The sequence below is a fragment of the Sitophilus oryzae genome, unplaced genomic scaffold (assembly GCF_002938485.1).
Source record: "Sitophilus oryzae breed Bouriz unplaced genomic scaffold, Soryzae_2.0 scaffold_808_pilon_pilon, whole genome shotgun sequence".
NCBI classification, from domain to species: domain Eukaryota; kingdom Metazoa; phylum Arthropoda; class Insecta; order Coleoptera; family Curculionidae; genus Sitophilus; species Sitophilus oryzae.
The window spans coordinates 2918382-2938723 of record NW_022147426.1 but is presented as its reverse complement, the minus strand read 5'-3'; the positions used below and the strand labels follow the sequence as shown (position 1 = coordinate 2938723).

Sequence of the window (20342 nt, the reverse complement as noted above, 5' to 3'; positions counted from 1 at the left end):
TTGCATTGATATATGTTTTACTCACATTTGCTTCAACCAAGATTTCAAATAATTTCTTCAAAGGCACCGTGTCATAGGCTTTCTCTAAATCTATAAATACCAGATGCCTGTCCAAATTTCGAGGTCTCCTTTTTTCAATTATTTGTTGTAACACAAATATGCTGTCTGTACAAGAACGCCCAGCGCGGAAACCACCTTGTTTTTCTATTTCTTCAAAGCTCTCTTCTACTCTCTCTTTTAATATCCTGCCATACAACCTTCCCATTGAGCTTGTCAAACTAATGCCTCTGTAGTTGCTACATCTTTTTTTGTCTCCTTTCTTAAAGATAGAGCTGATGTACGCCAGGTTCCAGTCTTCAGGAATGTTTTCGTTTTTTATCAGGCATCTGTTGAAGATATCAGCTAGTATTTCCCATATATATAAGAGTTATTATAAAATATTAAATAATAGACTTTTAACCCGTGTGTGATATGATCAAAAATTTAAAATTCAAAATTGTTCATGATTAAACATCAACAAAAAAAGTGGTTTACTGCATATAGGGCTCTCTCCAGTAAGTATGATTTCAGAGCTTTGCGAAATGCGGGAAAGAATGAAAGCGACTTGATATCCAAAGGCAGATCATTGTACATTTTTTTGGCATTGTACAATATTGAGCCTTTAACTAGTTCTGAGCTCGGGGTAGGCAGATAAAGATCGTGCTCCGCATTCCTAAGTAGATAACTATTGTGAAGTGGCCTTTTGGGAATAGCAGATATGTGCTTGCGGATTAAGCAAACGGATTCAAATATGAATAAAGAAGAAAGAGTCAGTATTTTGAATTTTTTAAAGAAATTCTGGCAGTGAGTTCTACTGTTCAGTCGCAATAAATATCGAACTGCTTTCTTTTGAACTTTGAAAATCCGATCAAATTTTGTCCCGCAGCATGTACCCCAGAATGGAAGGACATAACGAAAATGCGACTTAAAAAGGGCATATAAATCATATTTTAGTTAAAAATGTAGGCAATATAAGAAAAAATAAATACCACATTGGTGCACATAGCACATGAGCAGGAAATACAATTCGAGATACATTATAGGATTAAACGGAAAATAATGTGAAGCCATCAAGTTTGAAAAATGGTATCGCTGTATGATATTTAACACGTATAGCAACTGTACTTGGTTATCTAATAGAAAAGAACTTTTAAATGTCAAAAGCACAAGTTATAAGAATTGCAAATTACACATACCTATCTATAAATATTGCATGTAATACCTATTTAGAAATGCTGTCTTTGATTAATCAGTGGATTAAAGTTATATAAAACAGCAAGATTTTTCTTTGTTCCAAACTAGAATTTCTCCCTACTAAATCTAAATAAATAAAATTGCAATAAATAAAACAAAACAGTGTAAAAATAGAGTGTTTTGGTGTATTGTTGTGAATTAGTGTTTTATAATTGGTGGCTGTTTTAACACACCAACGATCCAACATCTAAATCCTAAATACCAGGGTGTTTCAAACAAATGCGAATGTGTGAAACTTTGTTCAGAAGAGCCAGAGGCAGAGTTTCTAAAATCTCCGGGTCCGGGCAACTAGAGCGCATCGCGGTATAAAGATGGCCCAGTGGCGTATCGTTTTATTTTAATTTAAATTAGAAAACGTAAAAGAGATAGAATTAATGAAATTTTTACTCCAGCGTTACAGTTATGAAAACACATTTCAGGTAATTTTTTTACTTTTTAAATGAGTGGAAAGGGGGTTGAAATAAACTACCCTATATCATTCTTGTTAACGATCCAAAGAAAAATCTATCAAAAATATGCAAATGCTTTAATTTGGATAGTTTAGTTTGTTTAATCTTGTATTATTAATAACTTCCTACAAATTCCAAAATCCAATATTTTAATGAGAAAATTGTGTTTTTTGAAAATATAAGACAAGATTTGACTTTCGGTCTTCTTTCTCTTGTATTATAATGGCTCTGGATACGAGGCAATTACCTTTTAGTCTCTCAATAAAAGGCATTTATCATTAAAAGTATATCAAATCCTGTGTGCTACAGTTATGGGATTTCTGTCACGCATAATAATAATGAATATTACGTTTATTTACAAATCCATTAATACTTTTAAATGTAGCTTCATCAGACAATCAAATTTTAGTTAAATGTCCCAATCTTCATGAACTGTATTAAGCATATGTATTGCGGTTTGAATCATTACATGTCAGGACAAAAAACATTTTTAGATTGAATCTAGTGATAACAACGATAATAATATATCATCTAGATAATAACTTATTGCAGTAGGGTAATGGGAAATAAATATTTAGAACATCCTAAAGTAACGGCGGCCGATTAGATTTTTATAAAACTAAAAAATTACAGCATTTACAGTTAGATTCTTTATCAGAAAATGTTTTTTGTCCGTACATGTAATGCTTTACAGAGGTATTTTTTAATTTCAAATCGGTGAAGTTTTATCAAAAATACAAGAGATAAAAAAATTTCTAATAAAATGTAAACTATCCAAATTAATTTTTGCATGTATTTGATAAGATTTTTTCTTTAGAATATCGTATAACAAGACCATGATAGGGGTAATTTATTTCAACCCCTTCCACTCATTTTAAAAGTGAAAAATTACCAGAAAGTGTGTTATATTCAAATTTGTTAGATCCACACAACAGTTATAAATTGAAGTAGTGAGACGAATTATAATTCAATTACCGGCTACTACGTTCTTGTTTTAATAGATCAAAATTCAACAAATATAATTAGAAATGATTTTAATTGCAGAGGGCTCCCCTTGTGGGACGCTTGTACGGCTTCATTCCTGGAGAGACCAGCAGCGACGCTGCCAATAGTTCTAGACGTTTCAGCACATTAGAAACAGTAAACATAATAACTGTAATAGTGAAGCATATAGCCCTCTGGTTAATAACCATATTATTACGCAGCATGCTTCTTTTAAAAAATAAACTATTAATTTAATTAAAGAAATTGAGATTTATTATTGATATCCGGTGAAGGTTTTAAAGTCACTGTACCGCAATATCTCCCTACTAAGTGACTTGACCCAACGTTTATGAAGCAAACTACCCTTTATTTTGAACAAGGAATCACCCCCTGAAGTTTTTCGCATTTGTTTTGAAACACCCTGTATATGGAACTTGAGAAATTATTTTTATTTAATTTTAAGTTTTTAAGAACATACCTACCATCTCTAATATGCACGTTAAAACAACTAATAAAAAGCAACATAATACATTAACAAACACATAAACTACTCGTATTATATTTTGTAAAAGTATGCCAGGAACATTATTTGTCGTAATGAATATCTGTATAATGGGGTCATTAAGTTTAATTTTTACTATTCTCGAAAATAAAATAACTAATTTGTAACGAAATACTTTATTTTCATTCAAGCTACTTTCCTACTAATTAAATAATATTTTATGTTTTGCTTTGCTGACCTCAAAAATATCAGGATTTTGTTTTTCCGGCCTTGAAAATATATGCACAAATAAGGCTACCATACCTGAAAATACAGGGTGACTCAACTACAGGACTGAGATACCGTATGTTTCAACAAATATGATGTCACATTTGGTGTAGAAACGAGTCCAGATCCTGCTTATCCACAACTAATATATTATATCAAGTTTTTAGCAAAAGCACAAACTTAAGTTAATTCTGTTTCTTTTTGAAAAAATCAGACCTATTTTATCTAATAAACAGCGGAAATGTATATTTTCTTCCCATTAGTGTAATATAAGTATGAACGAAAAGTTGTTACTCTTCAAAAGAGTAAAAAACTTGTAGGAGGTGCTCCCCACGGTCATGCTAACATCGGAATCAAATATCTCATGTCAAATAACACCAAGACACCAATTTTCATCCAAATATCTACATCCAATTTCATTCTAATATCATTTCAGAAATTATTTGGAAAAAACAGAAATAAAAATTAAATTTCTACACCCTGTATCTCCGAAACGAAGCATTTTCGGACATACGTTTATACGAAATTTTTTGCTTATTTTTATCTGCCGAATACCTATGTTGCCCCTAGATCATACCGAGTGTTGCATCGTCGGACGGGACATAGGAAATCCCATGTAAATTTTAATGGGGTCAATTATTGACTTCCCTAATTATTTTAGAGAATAATTCTATTTAGGTTTATTGAAGAGCACTAAAACCCACATTCAAAAGAATAACTTTAGATATTTTTGATTAGCCCGTTTACGAGTTATCGCCGATTTCTTTTTAAATATTTCTCCTTTCTTATGGCCCTGTATTTACTTATGAGCACCAGTCAAGGTAAAAGATAACTGTCAAATGTAGTTGTCATTTCAGAAATATATCCTATGAATATATCTATTTAGTGCTTTATTATTATTATTAAAAACTCATACCTACATAGAAAATATTAGTCATGAAATACACTACCAAAGAAAAAGTATTGATGATTAAATGGTATTATCAAGGAAATAGTTATCAAAAGGTGTCGGACATGTTTGCTGCTCTGTATCCGAATAGACCGACACCTGGAAAATCTACAATCCCAAGGAATATCCAGAGATTTGAGACCAAAGGTACTCTAATAAATAACTGCAGATCTGAAACAAGGCAGGAACAAAGAGAAGATGCAAGAAATGATACCGACTTTTAATGATACCGAAGTTTTATTGTGCGTGGAAGAGAACGATGGAAAGATCAGCACAAGAAAACTTGAGGATGAAATAGGAATAGATCACACTACAACGTTTCGAATTTTGAAACGACATAAATACTATTCCTTCAAATATGAAAAGCACCAAGAGCAACGAGATGGGGACGAAATACGGCGGCAGGCGTTTTGTTTTGATATGATGGAAAGAGCAAACACGGATAGGGAATTTTTAAAAAACATATGTTTTACTGACGAATGCACGTTTACCTTAAATAATGAACCCAATGTTCAAAATTATTGATATTGGAACAAAGAAAACCAACACAGGTTTGTCGAAACAAGGACGCAATATCCACAGAAAGTAAATGTTTGGGCAGGGATATTCGGACACAGTATTATCGGGCCATTATTTCTTACGCGAAATTTAAATGCAGAATATTATTGGAACTACTCGAAAATCATATTTAATCTACTTTACATGATACCGCTAGGGAAAATCAGGAAATTTGGTACCAAATGGATGGCTGCTCGGCACATAGTACCCCGGCTGTTCGGGAATATTTAGACAATAGTTTTAACGGAAACGCTATTGGCCTAAATCATACAGTAAATTGGCTAGCAAGGTCTCCTGATATTTCGGCAAATGATTTCTTTCTCTGGGGCCATTTAAAAAACAGGATATACAAGGATAAAAAATACCCAAATCTAGACGAGTTAAAAAATGCTATTTCTTCCGAATGCAATAGAATTTCAGTTTACCAACTAGCGAATGTAAGAAGAGAATGTTATGATGGCCTGGGTTATTGTCTAGCAGTCGATGAAGGAATATTTGAACCTTCTTAAATCCTAAAGTTCTAACAATTTAATAGTAGGTACCTAAATTAATAAGTTATTGAATATTGTAATAATACTATAATTAACCTTGTAATTGATTACTTTATTTTACTTTAATTCATATTAATTTGTATTTATAAATATATCTTTAAGATTTCCGATGTAGGAATGAGTTTTCAATAATAATAAAGCACTATTAAATAAGTAAATTTCTGAAATGACAACTTCATTATTTGACAGTTATCTTTTACCTTGACTGGTGCTCATAACGGGGCTATAAGAAAGGAGAAATATTTAATAAGAAATCGGCGATAACTCGTAAACGAGCTAATCAAAAATATCTAAAGTTATTCTTTTGAATGTGGGTTTTAGTGCTCTTCAATAAACCTAAATAGAATTATTCTCTAAAAAAATTAGGGAAGTCAATAATTGATCCCATTAAAATTTACATGGGATTTCCTATGTCCCGTCCGACGATAGTTTATGATCTAGGACCGAATATGTTACCGAAGTCCCGACCACAATTCGCCCTGTATATTTTACTATTAAGCAAAACGTCATTCACGTGACATGGACACATCAAACTTTTTCTTTTTATACATTTCAAATTAATAAAAAAACTTACACACCTGTGTAACGTTTTTAGTTCGTTACATGTCTTTTTTATATATAATATATGATGTCTGGCCTATCATCACCGGATTCCCTCTCGTTCAGGCCGGATAGTTTATTTGACGCGTAATTTTTACGTTCCCTGGTCGCCAACCCTGTGATCGTTCGACACAATCCTGTTACTATTCTGTGGAGGCGCGCGCTGTCAACTCTCCGTGCTTAACCTCAATTTGTTTTGACATGGTTTTGACGCTCTGTTTGATCCCCAGATTATTTTAAAATCTTGTTGTATAATCTGAATCAGCTGCCATTTCGAAGCCACAGGTAAAGTTGAGTTATTTTTCCTTTAGATTCGTTATTATTAGCGAATATTTTAGGTAGAGTTGGCCGGATGGCCCAACTTGTATTTGTATTTGGCTGGGCACGTTGGCGTCCCTTTGCTTTTGGTCCCAGAATGTCATTTGGAAGAAAGGACAGAGTTTATTGAGCCTCTATATTTCTGAGGTAGGTTTATTTGCTTATTAGACCTTGTTTTATCTAAAACAAGAGTTTCGTGTTCTTAGGGTCTTACGGACTATTTACAAGGGTACGGCATTATCCAAGTTAGTCCAGAGCCCCCTGCCCAGATTGATGTCCCAGACAAAGCGTCCCCCCTGTAGGATTGATTCGTTCACATAGAGTGCCCCAGCGTGTGGCTTGAGCCTCCGTCAACTTCCATTTCTAAGCCTGATCGCCGACAGACAGTGCAGAGATGCAAGACCTACCTGTGCCAAGCAATATTGAAGCAGGTTACATTAAGGAACACAAGTGTAATTTTAGTTCAGTATTGCATTTAACACCTAAAAATGTTTTCAGTCTTAAACAGTAACGTACATTTAAACTATAGCGTACAGACTATATTTAGTGGTTAGATTATTAAGAATATTTATGTCAATGTATAGTAAAAGTGTGATTTAGATTTTAGATTTCATATCATATTTCAATGGTATTACTTTTCATAGACATCATTATTACGCTATACTAGATGAATGACGAGATATTCAGAATCTACAGGTTGCAACACATCTGATTTAATACCGTATAAATTTAACAATTTAAATAAAGCATTTTATATTTCTTAATGTTACACGCATTGTATTTTTCCTTATAATTTTATTATTAGAACGTATTTAATATTATTATATATATAGTTTATTCAACAGGTAACCAATTATAATTATTAAAATTGTACAATGCTATTCACCATCAGAATTCGTCACGAATAAATATAGTCATTAGTTTTAAGTATTATACAATTGTGTTTTCTTTCTCTGTACATGCCTGGCGCCCAATATCTAGATATCTTTTGTTTATTATTATTGATTAATTTTCTCTCTAGTGAAATACCTTATCCACGACTGCTCTCCGATGAAAAGCTGCCGTTCGCAGTAGTAGTTGTTTTAAAAAAACGCTACACCTGATACACGCGGAAGATTTCTATTTTTTTTTTTTTCATTAAATTCTTTGGGACTATCCGTTATCGATATGATCAATGGCGGCAGATCACTTGGACCGCAAATCGACGCCGAATGGCCATTAAAGCGTTTTTTTCTTCTTCGACAACCGGTCGGGACAACAAAAAAACTAGCGTGAAAGTTTAAAACCAAACTGGACGAGTGTGTACGTATACGTAGATATATTGAAAAGTAGCGTGTGTAAAGCCCTGCAGCGGTACCACTTTCCTGCCTAATGTAGCCTTGACCTTAGTGTGATTTCGAGGACGCCCTGCACATAATAATAATCGATGGACTGGCTTTAAAACATAGTTTCTTGAAAATATATATCTTAATAGTTTCTCGAAAAAAGCCTGGGCAAAAAGTTAACTTTTTTTGGGAAAGTACCACTTCGTAGAGTCCAAAAGAGGACTAATTGGTCTGTTCATCATCATCATCACCAACCAGCCTGAAGTGTCCACTGCTGGACGTAGGCCTCCCTAAAATCTTTCCAGTCTTCTCGATCCTGTGCCACTTGGATCCAGTTTCCTCTAAATCTTTTTAAGTCATCTGACCATCTTGTCGGAGGTCTGCCTCTATTTCTGAGAGCATCCTGTCTTGGCCGCCATTCTAGTATTAGCTTGGTCCATCTATCATCCGTTCTTCTAGCAATATGCCCAGCCCAGTTCCATTTGAGTTTTTTAAGCAGATATATAGCATCTGTTATTTGTGTACGCTGTTTTATAACTGCGCTGGGTATCTTATCTCTTAGAGATACACCAAGCATTGCTCTTTCCATAGCTCGTTGGGCTACACGGATTTTTTCTATGGAGTTTTTCGTCAGTGTAAGTGTCTCTGCGTCATATGTAAGTACTGGCATAACGCACCGAAGGAACACCTTCCTCTTTAAGCACATTTTTGCCGAATGCTGTCCATGTTAGTCCTATTCTTCTTTGTATCTCGTGCGTCTGGTTATCGCGACCAATTGTTATTTCGTGCCCCAGATATTTATATGAATATACTTGTTCTATATTTGCTCCGTCTACCGAGACATTTCCACTAATAAGAAGATTGATCAATAGTTTGGTTTTTGAATAATTTATGCCTAGTCCAATTTGGTCTGTTGCACACTAAAAGCCTAAAAGTCTCATGGCTTGATTGGTTATCTTTCTCCATTTGTTTCTGTCTTTCGCCTTTATTCTCCACCCATCCACTCTTATCCTTCTCAAGTCCTCTTCAACATCCTTTTTCCATCTGGTTCTCGGTCTACCCCTCCTTCTCTTTCCACCTATTTCACGATTCATTATTATACTAAGAATTCTTGCTTCAGCCATTCTTTAAATGTGTCCCAGCCATCTCAGTCTTTGTGCTCTTGCTACTCCTTTTATACTCGGTGCCCGATATAGTTGCCTTAATTCTTAATTTGTTCTTCTGGTCCATATGTTGTCTATCTTCTTTCCTCAGTATTTTTTTTTTCCAAATCTCTAGCTTCGAACTTTCCGTTACATTGAACGTCCACGTTTCACATGCATACAGCATTATCGTATCAGTCGTATCATTGTTTGGTACATTCTGATTTTTAAACTTCTAGAGGTGTTTTTACTCTTAATAATTTTCTGTAGTGCTCTAACACATCTATTTCTTGCCATTATTCTAGCCTCAATTTTCCGAGTTACATTTGGTATCCTTAGAAATACCTACGGTTCCTAGATATGTAAATGTTATAACCCACAAAATTCTAAAAGTTACTGGTTTGTGGAAGTATGCTTTGGAATTAAATAAGACAATAGAAAATTTCATTAATGACTTATATTTAATTAACAATTATAAACAATCAATGTAATTGGCTGTGACAGTCTTGATTATATGAGATTAGATATGCAACTAGAATACTTAAGTGTTTCTGCTTCGGTTGGTTGGGAGAAAGGCCTCACCCTCTTCGCTGCACTCGTCCGCTGGTGGGTAGCGTAACTGTTCGGCTAATGTTGGAGAGCTTGTGAGACTCCACCAGTCTCAGTGCGTGAGCTACTTATGGGGAGGGTCAATTCTCGTATCTTCCTAGAAGATAACAAACAGCAGTATTCTACACTACATACAATAAAAATAACTTATGATTAAACAACATATTAGTGATTCAAATAAACAATAATCAATATCTAAATCTAACTACGAATTATTATAATAAAAATTATAATTAAAATTTAAAAAAGAAAATAGGCAATGACAGTTTAAATTAGTTATAATTGAAAAGATTGTCCAAATTATTTAAAGAATATTAATGTACATAACTGCTGTGCTTGAATAGGTACCGAATATTTCTAACAAGTAATAAATCTTATTTTTTGGGTATTTGAATTGTTTCATTGGTTGATCCTGTCTCATAAAATATTTAATAGCTATACTAATTTTAGTTTCTATTCAATTAATACACTTGTACAAAATTTTCTTATTTCAGTTTGTACTATCCTTTGTGAAGTATTAGCATCTTTTGAAATAAGTGGCGCCCTTTGGTATGCAGTGTAAGGTATAGGTGGGTATCATTTTTTAGTCAAGTGCAGAAGCAAAGCTTGTTCCCACCGCCTCCGATATAATTATTTAACACTAAACAAAATATTAATAATAAACCTTCGTTTTCATTAAAAATAAACAAATTATTATCGGTAACCCATAGGCAACCAGAAAATATATAAAATATTTAAACAATTTAAACTAACAACCATCGCTAGTGATGTGTACCACTATCGAGGTTCCGCAAAAAATCGATAATATATAAAAAAATGGATAAACGATATAAAAGGAAAAATGTAACGAAAATATTTTCGTTACAATGTATCTACTTCTTCAAACTTGTATCGTTTTCCTCTCTTGGAGTATATTTGTAGACATGTTCCCTTCTCAAAATCCCTATGTGACCACTCCATCAACTTCGTTTTCTTCTAATTAACACTAAGCCTACTTTTTGCGCTTGATCTTCTAGTCTTTTGGTCACCGATATCTGATCTTTCCCATCTCTTGCTAACTAAATCATCTGCAAAGGCTAAGCATTGGTGTCTTTTTGTATACAGAAGGCCCTCTCTGTTGATTCCCGTACCTTTTATTACTTTTTCTATACCTACTACACTAAACAGTACTGGAGATAGTGGATCCCCGTGTTAATCCGTCCCTGATTATAAGTTTTTCAGTTGCTTTCTTGTTTCCTTTGACTTCATTTACTGTCTCTTGGAGCGTCAATTTTGGTCAGTTTCTTGCTGACCCCTAATTATGTTAATGCTCTAAACAACTCCGTCCTCTTAACTTTGTCATATGCCTGCTGAAAGCCGATAAATAGTAGCATTGTCTGTTCTTTTACTTAAACTTACAGAGCTATAAAAAAATAAGAGTACCAACTCACCAAGGGATAGAAAGTAATGAAAAAGCAAATGATCTAGCTGGAAAAGGATCAAGCAGTCCACTAACTGAACTAGAAGCATTCTGCTTTTCAAGTGGAAACTTAAAGTGGAAGTAAGTAAAAGTGGTAAGTGGAAGAACCTGGAATATGGGAATCCTCAAACAGTCTAAGAAACTCGATGAAATTTCTCAGGACTTACGACCGATAAAAACCAAAGATTTTCCTTTGTAAACCTTTCTACTTTGAACTAACCTTTGTAAAACTGTCTCAAATACTGGTTTTTGCCAAAGCCATGCAACTGTATGATGAGTTGTAAGAAAAGGGGACACAAAGATCTATAAGGTAATTAACTTTGTTCTTGCCATACAATCTACAATCTAGTTTTGATTCAAAAAATATTAGAAATTTATTTAAAACCTATGTTTAGACAGCAGTAGTATTAATTTAATTTTGTAAAATTTCAAGATATTGAAATGAAAATCAACACTTACTTTCTCAACGTTGTCACTCATCAATATTAATGTTGCACGCAATAAATTTTAGCGAAATGTGTATTAAGGCTAACAAGCTGTTATTCACGTTTACTCATTAAATCGGTTTTTTCGTCAATAGCATGACTCATACCGTAATTATGATTGCATATGAAGACAGTTGCCGTGAATGAAACTTTCTGGGAGTGGGCTATAAGAAAAATATAAGAATTATTTTCATCTCCAGTTTTTACTGAAATACAGGTTTGTTTTGTTTAAACATTTTGTCTTTGAATAACAAATAGAATTAAGAAAAAGGTATATTAAAAGACTTCTGTTTTTTCGCCACTAGAAGAAAATCTACACAATAAAAAAGGTATTTTCTGTAAACACCGCTGCGTTGATCCAACGGAAACCAACTTCCCTAACAGATAAAAAATATTTAACGTAATTTAAGAATGTATGTCCTCAAGTCGCGGTGTCGTCAGAAGCAAAAAGAACAAAGTAAAAAGCTATTCAAAATATCTAAATAATTTCAAGAACACTTTGTTTTTTTTTTGACAAACTGTTGACGTTCTGTTAAAATGACATGTGAAGTCAACCTTCAAATAATCCCATAAGTCTTTTTAAGGCCAGTATTGCACTATGAAATTTCTTCAAGATTTTATTTTATCAATGAATTTGACAGTGTAATATGTGTGATATTTTAAAATATTGTATATTAACTATGCCAAATTTTTCATTAAATATCTTTTATAAAAGTTCTCATTCATCATTATTTATATTAAATGTATTTATAAAGTGTTTTTTTGGTTTAGTTTATTAATTGTTTATTAATATTATTACGTATTATTATGCTGGTAACAATGGTAACAGTCTAGATAACTAACTATTTGGATATTATCACTTTCCCCTAAATTAACAAGAGCGAAATTACAAAAGGTATTCAAATAATTAAAAAATATTGCCTGTTATTATTTTCGTAATAATACATTAAAACCACAGATAACACATAATGGTGTGTTCTCTGTGATTAAAACATCATTTTTTGTAGTATATAGAGCATTGTTTGATTCTTTCACGGTATTATGGTATTATGAGTATACAGGGTGGGCCACTGAAAACTTACAATGGCTATAATTTTTAAACCAAAAAATATATAAAAAAAATAAAAAATACCGTTTCTATAATATCGAGGGGGAATACATATAACGTATTTTTTGAACCACCCCGACCTACCCCTAAGGCGGCACACCTACTCACTTGAAAATCTTAAATGGCAACACCACACTTGTGGCGCCTTTTTGAAAAGCCCATGAAAAATGCTAACACCCTAAAAAAGTTTTTAGGGTGAAATTGAAAAACTACCCCTTACACGAAAAATTAGTTGGACATTAATGAAAAAAGTGATTTTTTCAGCCTAAGTTACAAATTGGGACCCAGCTAAATGAGGTATTTTTCAAACCACCCCGACCCACCCCTATGTGCCACCCCCTCACTTCTAACTTCAAGATAGCGATACCCCACTTGTGACACCTCTTTGGAAAGCGTATAAAAAATGCTGAATGACTGTCATAGAAAAGAACGAAAAAAAAATGGAGCTAAAGATAAAAAAAATGTCAAAACGTGTCAAAATCAATAGAATGAATTATTTTTGTATCCATGTACCATTGCGAGAAAAAAAAACTGGTACAAAGAAATTTATTATAACTCTTAATGAAGACCTCATACACTTTCAGCAAGATGGAGCCCCTCCGCATTATTCCATTGTCACAAGGCGGTGGTTGGATAAATACTATCCAAAGCAATGGATTGGCAGAAGGGGTCCAATCGAGTAGCCGCCAAGGTCACCTGATATAAATTTCTTTCAAATTGTCACACCTACATTTCTTATCACTAGTTACCAGTAATTAAGTTGAAGTCTGTATGACCATCGTTTAGCAATTTCAATTAGCTTTCCAAAGAAGAACTAAAGCATGTCGAAATATTCCGAGAGAGACTTTCCAAAAAGTGAGAGAAGAATTTGAAAATCGTTTGTATTTTTGTATGGAACAAAACGGCTGTAATTTTGAGCAATTGTTAAAATAAATTATCATTTTAAATTTCTTTCAAGTTGTCAGACCTACATTTCTTATCACTACTTACCAGTAATTAAGTTGAAGTCTGTATGACCATCGTTTAGCAATTTCAATTAGCTTTCCAAGGAAGTGTCACAACCGGGGTATCGCTATCTTGAGATTAGAAGTGAGGGGGTGGCACCTAGGGGTGGGTTGGGGTGGTTTGAAAAATACCTCATTTGTCTCATTTAGCTGGGTCCCAATTTGTAACTTATGCTGAAAAAATCACCTTTTTCATTAATGTCTACCTAATTTCGTGTAAGGGGTAGTTTTCAACTAAATACTTTTATGATCATCAAGTTTAGCATTTTTCATGGGCTTTCCAAAAACTCCACAAGTGGGGTGTTGTCATTTAAGATTTTCAAGAGAGTAGGGGTGCCGCCTAAGGGGTAGATCGGGGTGGTTCAAAAAATACGTCATATGTATTCCCCCTCGATATTATACAGGGTTGTTCACCACATACGACACGGAGTATTGTAGCTAAACGATTAGATTTTTACAAATTGTAAGTTTTGGGTTCGTTGAAGGACTATTAGAGCTACAATTTAAAATATTTTTACAAGATACAGAGTGTCCCAAATAAATAAAAAATATCAAAGTTGTATTTTTTTTAAATGGAACACCTTGTATATTATTACATTTTTAGTTTCTACGATTAAAATAAAGGTAAATTTAATTAAGGTTTATTATACTTAAACCTTACCGTTTTTGAAATATTTTCAATTTTGTGAAATTGCAGTAAAAATTTGAAGGCTTCATTTCTCCAAGGGTATCAAAGTTTTTAATACTAAATATTTACTGAAGTTTATTTACTGATCAGTTATTGTGTTGCAATAATAAAAATAATACTACCTTATACAAAGTGTCTAAAAATTTATTTTAAATAAATAATTATTAGCTTCAAACGGCAATAACTTGTTTAATTTAAATGGAACACCCTGTATATTTTACGAGAATCAGATGCACAGTTTAATTGTCTATCAAATTATATTATACCATTTTTTACATATCTCTTTAAGTTTCCGTAGAAAATGCATTTTCTTGTAATTTAGAACTTATTTATCAATATACCCATGGACTATTGATATTTTAGATTATTTTTGAAGATGTACCAAATTTTTAAAGAGTACAGATACTAATATTGTCGATATAATTCGTTTATTTCATTAAAAAATAAAAAAAAACTGTTTAAATATTTGTTAAAGAGGACCAATTAATATGATTCCAGTATTCAAACTACATTAACTGACTGTTTGCGTTGATTAATAATAATTGCTCCAAATACTAAAAAACTGAATTTTGTATGGGCATTAGACAGTGTGATAAAAAGTAACACCTTAAAAATGATATTTCATTTTTTAATAAATGCTTATTTATAACAACAGAGACTTTAATTTGATAACTTATTATTATATTGATTTCTGACTCAAAAATCCACATTTATTTATAATAATTTATTAACGAACACAATTAAGTATGTCATTAATTAGTATATGGGCGGAAATAATGGTGGTATATTTAATTAATGGTATACTCTTTTATAAAGATTTAAATAGTTTTCTTTTTGCATACAAATGGGCTAGTAATACAATCTAAAATGTCAGTATTCCATGGATATATTGATAAATGAGGTCTAAAAAAAAAGGGATAGGTCAAAAATGGTATAATACAATTTGATAGACAATTTAATTGTGCATCTGATTCTCTTAAAATATACAGGCCATTCCATTTAAATTAAAGAAGTTATTGCCGTTTGAAGCTAATAATTATTTAAAATAAATTTTTAGACACTCTGTATAAGGTAGTATTATTTTTATTATTGCAACACAATAACTGATCAATAAATAAACTTCATTAAATATTTAGTATTAAAAACATTGATACCCTTGGAGAAATAAAGCTTTAAAATTTTTACTGCAATTTCACAAAATTGAAAATATTTCAAAAACGTAATGTTTAAGTATAATAAACCTTAATCAAATTTACCTTTATTTTAATCGTAGAAACTAAAAATGTAATAATATACAGGGTGTTCCATTTAAAAAAATACAACTTTGATATTTTTTATTTATTTGGGACACTCTGTATCTTGTAAAAATATTTTTAAATTGTAGCTCTAATAGTCCTTCAACGAACCCCAAACTTACAATTTGTAAAAATCTCATCGTTTAGCTACAATACTCCGTGTCGTATGTGGTGAACAACCCTGTATAAAATATCATTGGGTGAGTGTAGCAGTGTTATACCAAAGAAAACTCAAAATAAATTTGAAAATAACAAATGTCTTTTCTAATTGGCTAACGACAAGACAGAAACATTCATGTCTTACGACAAAATTGCGAAAAATCCAATACATTTCTGTGATATTTTTGTCTCATTTTTGTTTTGTTTCAAAATTCGGAGACTTTTCAATATCCCGTCTCGAGTCGGTAAAGATCAAAGTGTCTATGTTTTGTTCGTATATTTTGCGACAAGTTATCGACGCAGTGTGGATGCGTGTGCTGCCAACAGTAGGAGACCAGTGAAATCACACATGGTTAATAAAACTTATTCGCAACAACTAAACTTTTGACTTTGTTGTACTTTTGTCCTTGCGGTAGTGTGGACAGTTAGTCTCAAGTTTGTCTTGTCAGAATTCCCCATTTTTTGTCGCAAGTTTGTCTTGTTTTTGTCTCAAAATCTTCTTTACTTTTTGTCCCCTTGGTCTGGACCCGGCATTGCGTTTATATTTGGCAGATACCGGACTCGACAAAGCTGGTTTCATTATTGCATTCCATTTTAACCTATGGCATTCTTGTTGTCCTAAATAGCAACATTCTATGCAGAAATAGTGCAATCCGACGCAACAATAAAAACGGTCATTTCTATCGTGATAACATCTCATCCTCCCGTCGTTGAGCAGAACAAAAACAAACAGAAAAAGGACAAAAGGCAATGACGTAATCACAGTACCAGTTCAACAGATAAAAACGAGATAAAATAATAGCATTCTTTTAGCCAACTCGTCTGTAAAATTGGGTTAATGCAAATTATATATTATTGCGTTGGGTAACGGATTATCGATGATGACCAGATGGGAAGATATCGGAAAAAATGAGCGCGATCGAAACCAGTTCCATTGAACCCATTGCTAGAAAAAGATTACCTTCAACTTTTGACTTATTGGCTATCGATGACCTTTTTACATCTATATAAATAAAAAAGAAATGCTGTTTGTAAGCGTAGAACTCGAGAAGCGGTAAAGCTTTTAAATATTCGTAATAGTTTAATAATAATATAATTTTCTAATTCAAATAACTAATAATAGTTTAAAACCGTTTTTAATGCAAAAGCGCGAATGTGCAGAAATGTAGTGAGGGGGTTAAGGATCACATTGGCAAAATCTTCCACGATTTCGGCTTTCCAAGTTCTGTGAGTCCAGTTTCTATGTTTCTCAACCAAGATAGTTTCTTCCTGCCGACCTCTCTTCTTCAATCTTACCTAACCATATAAAGGCGACATATATAGGAAGTTACCTGGTGCTTTTCATGAGAGTGCGGACTGCCTGAAGGTGATCCACAGTACTATATCCACTTCTCAAACCCTGCCTGTTCCCGACGATAGAAGTCGAATTTGTTTGACAGGCAATTTGTCAGCACTTTTGTGAATATTTTAGAAGCAGAAGGCTGATGTAACGATATTAATTGTCGAGTCTAGTGTTATCACCCTTTTTGTGAATGAGAGAAATTGTTATGCTTTTGCCATGGCTCTGCATTCCATAATGTCTTATTATAGCTCGTCATCTTCAGAAGTTGTCCAATGGATCTGAAGATTTCGGCTGTTACCCTGTTCCTCCTGGTGTTCTGTTATTTTTCACCTAATAGCCTCTTATTTCTTCTTAATAGTCTATTTCAGGAATTTGTTAAAGACATTAATGACTGGGGTCTAGTGGGGTTCAAGTTGATCAAGTTACATTGCCGTCAAGGAAGTGCTGTAGAACTTTTCAATCAATCAGTTTGTTTTAACCTGTGGTCGAGACTAGTGGCCTGAATCTTTCAGTTGGTAAATTTTGTTTTTGCTTCCGAGTCTGTTCCTTCTAAGTACTTTCATATTGGAATTCTGTTCTATGCATTCCTTTATCATATACGTGCAGCAAGTCTCTAGTGTCTGCATGCATGTAGCCTTAGCTAATTACCCCTGTTCATTTCCATGATGCTCTTATCTAGCTCTGTCTCTCCATCATTAGTTGCTGTGTTTTACTATTTTGATTTCTGGCAACTTTTTAATCTTGGATGCGGTCTTCCTGGCATCATTTAGAATTCTGGGAGGTTGTTTGTTGGTACCAGATCATCCAATGTTGTTGAAGGAAGTTAAGAAGTTTTTCGCCCCTTTCGTTTCTTTGTCCTAGGCCATATTTCCCTATATATGGGCCATCGTCTTTCTCCCATTTGCCTATCTTAGCATTATAGTCACCGATAAGGAGGGTAAAATAATAAAATTACTGCTAATAAATAATTAAAAAAACGATTCGTTGCCTGAGGTATACTTGAAATAAAGTATATATAGATATTTGATAAATGGCAACAGCGGCGACTTCGCTTCTTCGTATGACAGATAACCTACTTCTTATTTCGCGCAGCCGCAAAGAAAATTGAAAACGGGACTGTCGCTACTCGTCGGTTTAGGTACTTTGAATTAATCTTTTCGGTCAACGATAAAACACCATTTTATCGTCTTGTATAAAAAATAACTATTTGTCAATTAATCTGTGACTTTATACGTGCCATGGATACACAAATACAAGCACTTTGTTTCATAAAATCCTTATGTAATGAAATATCGGTATTTGTCTTCTAAAAGTCGGTCTCTTTAATTCGGATTTTTTGATAATTGAACCAAATCTTGAATCCGTTTATATTCTGTGACCTCTGTCTAATATCAACCTTAAAATTAGGCAAAGTGAGCATTCCTCAGATAATTTTTAAATTAATATTTGGTTAAACTATTTTATTGCTTTGATTTAAATAGAAAAAGACATTATTTAAATCTGTAGACAGCACTGTTCTATATGTTTAATATTTGTCATTAAGATATTTAAAATAAAGGTAGTACATTGATGTTATTGATATATTTTTGTCTTGTTTCAGAAAGTAATCCTATATACATTTAAGAAGAGTATGGAATCAACATATTAGATTCGATAGGCAATCCTGCAAAATATAAAATAGGTAAGTTATTACAAATTAGTACCTTGAGCAATCTTTTTATGGACCTATAGTAGGTATTTAAATTAAATTATAATTAAATCTTATAATATAATAACCATATACGGTAAAAATTTAATGTGACTCATATATTCTCAAACACTTACGAATGATTATGGAGTAATAATAATTCTACGAATATTTATACTATATCGGAAATAGACAGTAACAACTCATTCATTGATATTGATCTTTTCACATTTAAAGATGAATATTAAAGTAAATAATAGCTTTAACAAACTGAAATTAGAATTCCAAGAGAATTCCATCTGTTTTACGGAAATCAATAAACACTTAAGGCCTTAAATGGTCAGATGGGAAAGGCACTACAAAGCCTATTGTTTAAAGAAATTTTAACTTTGAGGACATAATTTTATAAGACAAATAAATAATAATATAACAATAGAAATTCATAAATGTCGTAATCTTGATAACAAATAGTACAAGAGCCGGGTGCAAAAACATACAAAAGTTTTCTGAAGGCTCATATTTTCAAAATCGATTGCATTTTAGTGTTAAAAGGCAAAGATACCGTCAGCAGTTCCAGTTCCGTGACACCTGGTCCTGTGAAGGGCGCGCAAAGGTGTAATTTTAATTAACACCTCCAAACTGTTTTCTGAAGGCTGAAAATTTGTAGATTACATACGAATGCAATGTAAAGCAAAAATATAACAGTCCCACAGTAAAATATGGCTTAATGGCTCGAATGGCTTAAGTCGTATCTTGGCAACAGAAGGCAGCTTGTGGGAATTGATACTGAATGTCTTCTTGGAAGCCTATAGAATGTGGTGTCCCTCAGGGTTCAGTACTTGGCCCTATTTTGTTTCTGGTGTTTATCAACGACATTGCAAATCTAGACATTAGCGGTAAAAACTGCCTCTTTGCGGACGATACTAGTTTCACTTGGAGTGGCCCAGATGTTACGGCACTATATAATACTATATCCAGTGACTTACGCACCATTGGTGCGATTCTAATCTCCTATGCCTCAACCTTTCAAAAACTAAAGTTTTGTCTTATAAAAGTACTATACAACCTTTGTACTTAATAATATCACTATTGACGTCGTGGACTCTGAGATTCTTAGGACTTGTTGTAGACAACTCGTTAAATTGGGACTTGCACATCAAAGCTTTATCAAAAAAATTAAGCGCTGCCTGTTTTGCGCTAAGATCAGTTTCTAAGGAACTTAACTCATCAACCTTTAGAATGACCTATTATGCCCTTTTTGAGTCGCATCTTCGTTATGCCCTTCCATTCTGGAGTACTTGCTGCGCGACAAAATTTGATCGGATCTTCAAATTTCAAAAGAGAGCAGTTCGATACTTATTGGGACTAAACCCTTATCTGCCAACCCCGAGCTCAGAACTAGTTAAGGGCTCAATACTGTACAATGCCAAGGAAATGTACAATCATTTGCCTTCGAATATCAAGTCACTTTCATTCCTTCCCACATTTCGCAAGGCTCTGAAATCATACTTACTGGAGAGAGACCTATATGCGGTAAACGACTTTTTTGTTGTTTGACATTAGGTAAA

General features: G+C 33.1%; 1 protein-coding gene across 2 annotated transcripts in view; it reads left to right on the top strand.

Annotated features, from left to right (window-relative positions):
• LOC115888854 overlaps positions 1-20342 on the top strand; it is a 114510-nt gene that overhangs the window by 34214 nt on the left and 59954 nt on the right. Inside the window, exon 2 of one of the 2 annotated variants that reach the window (XM_030908715.1) lies at positions 18688-18768. The gene's annotated coding sequence lies outside the window, so the exon portion shown is untranslated. Of the gene's footprint in view, positions 1-18682; positions 18769-20342 lie in introns of those variants that run through there. The other variant, XM_030908716.1, reaches the window with a different exon arrangement.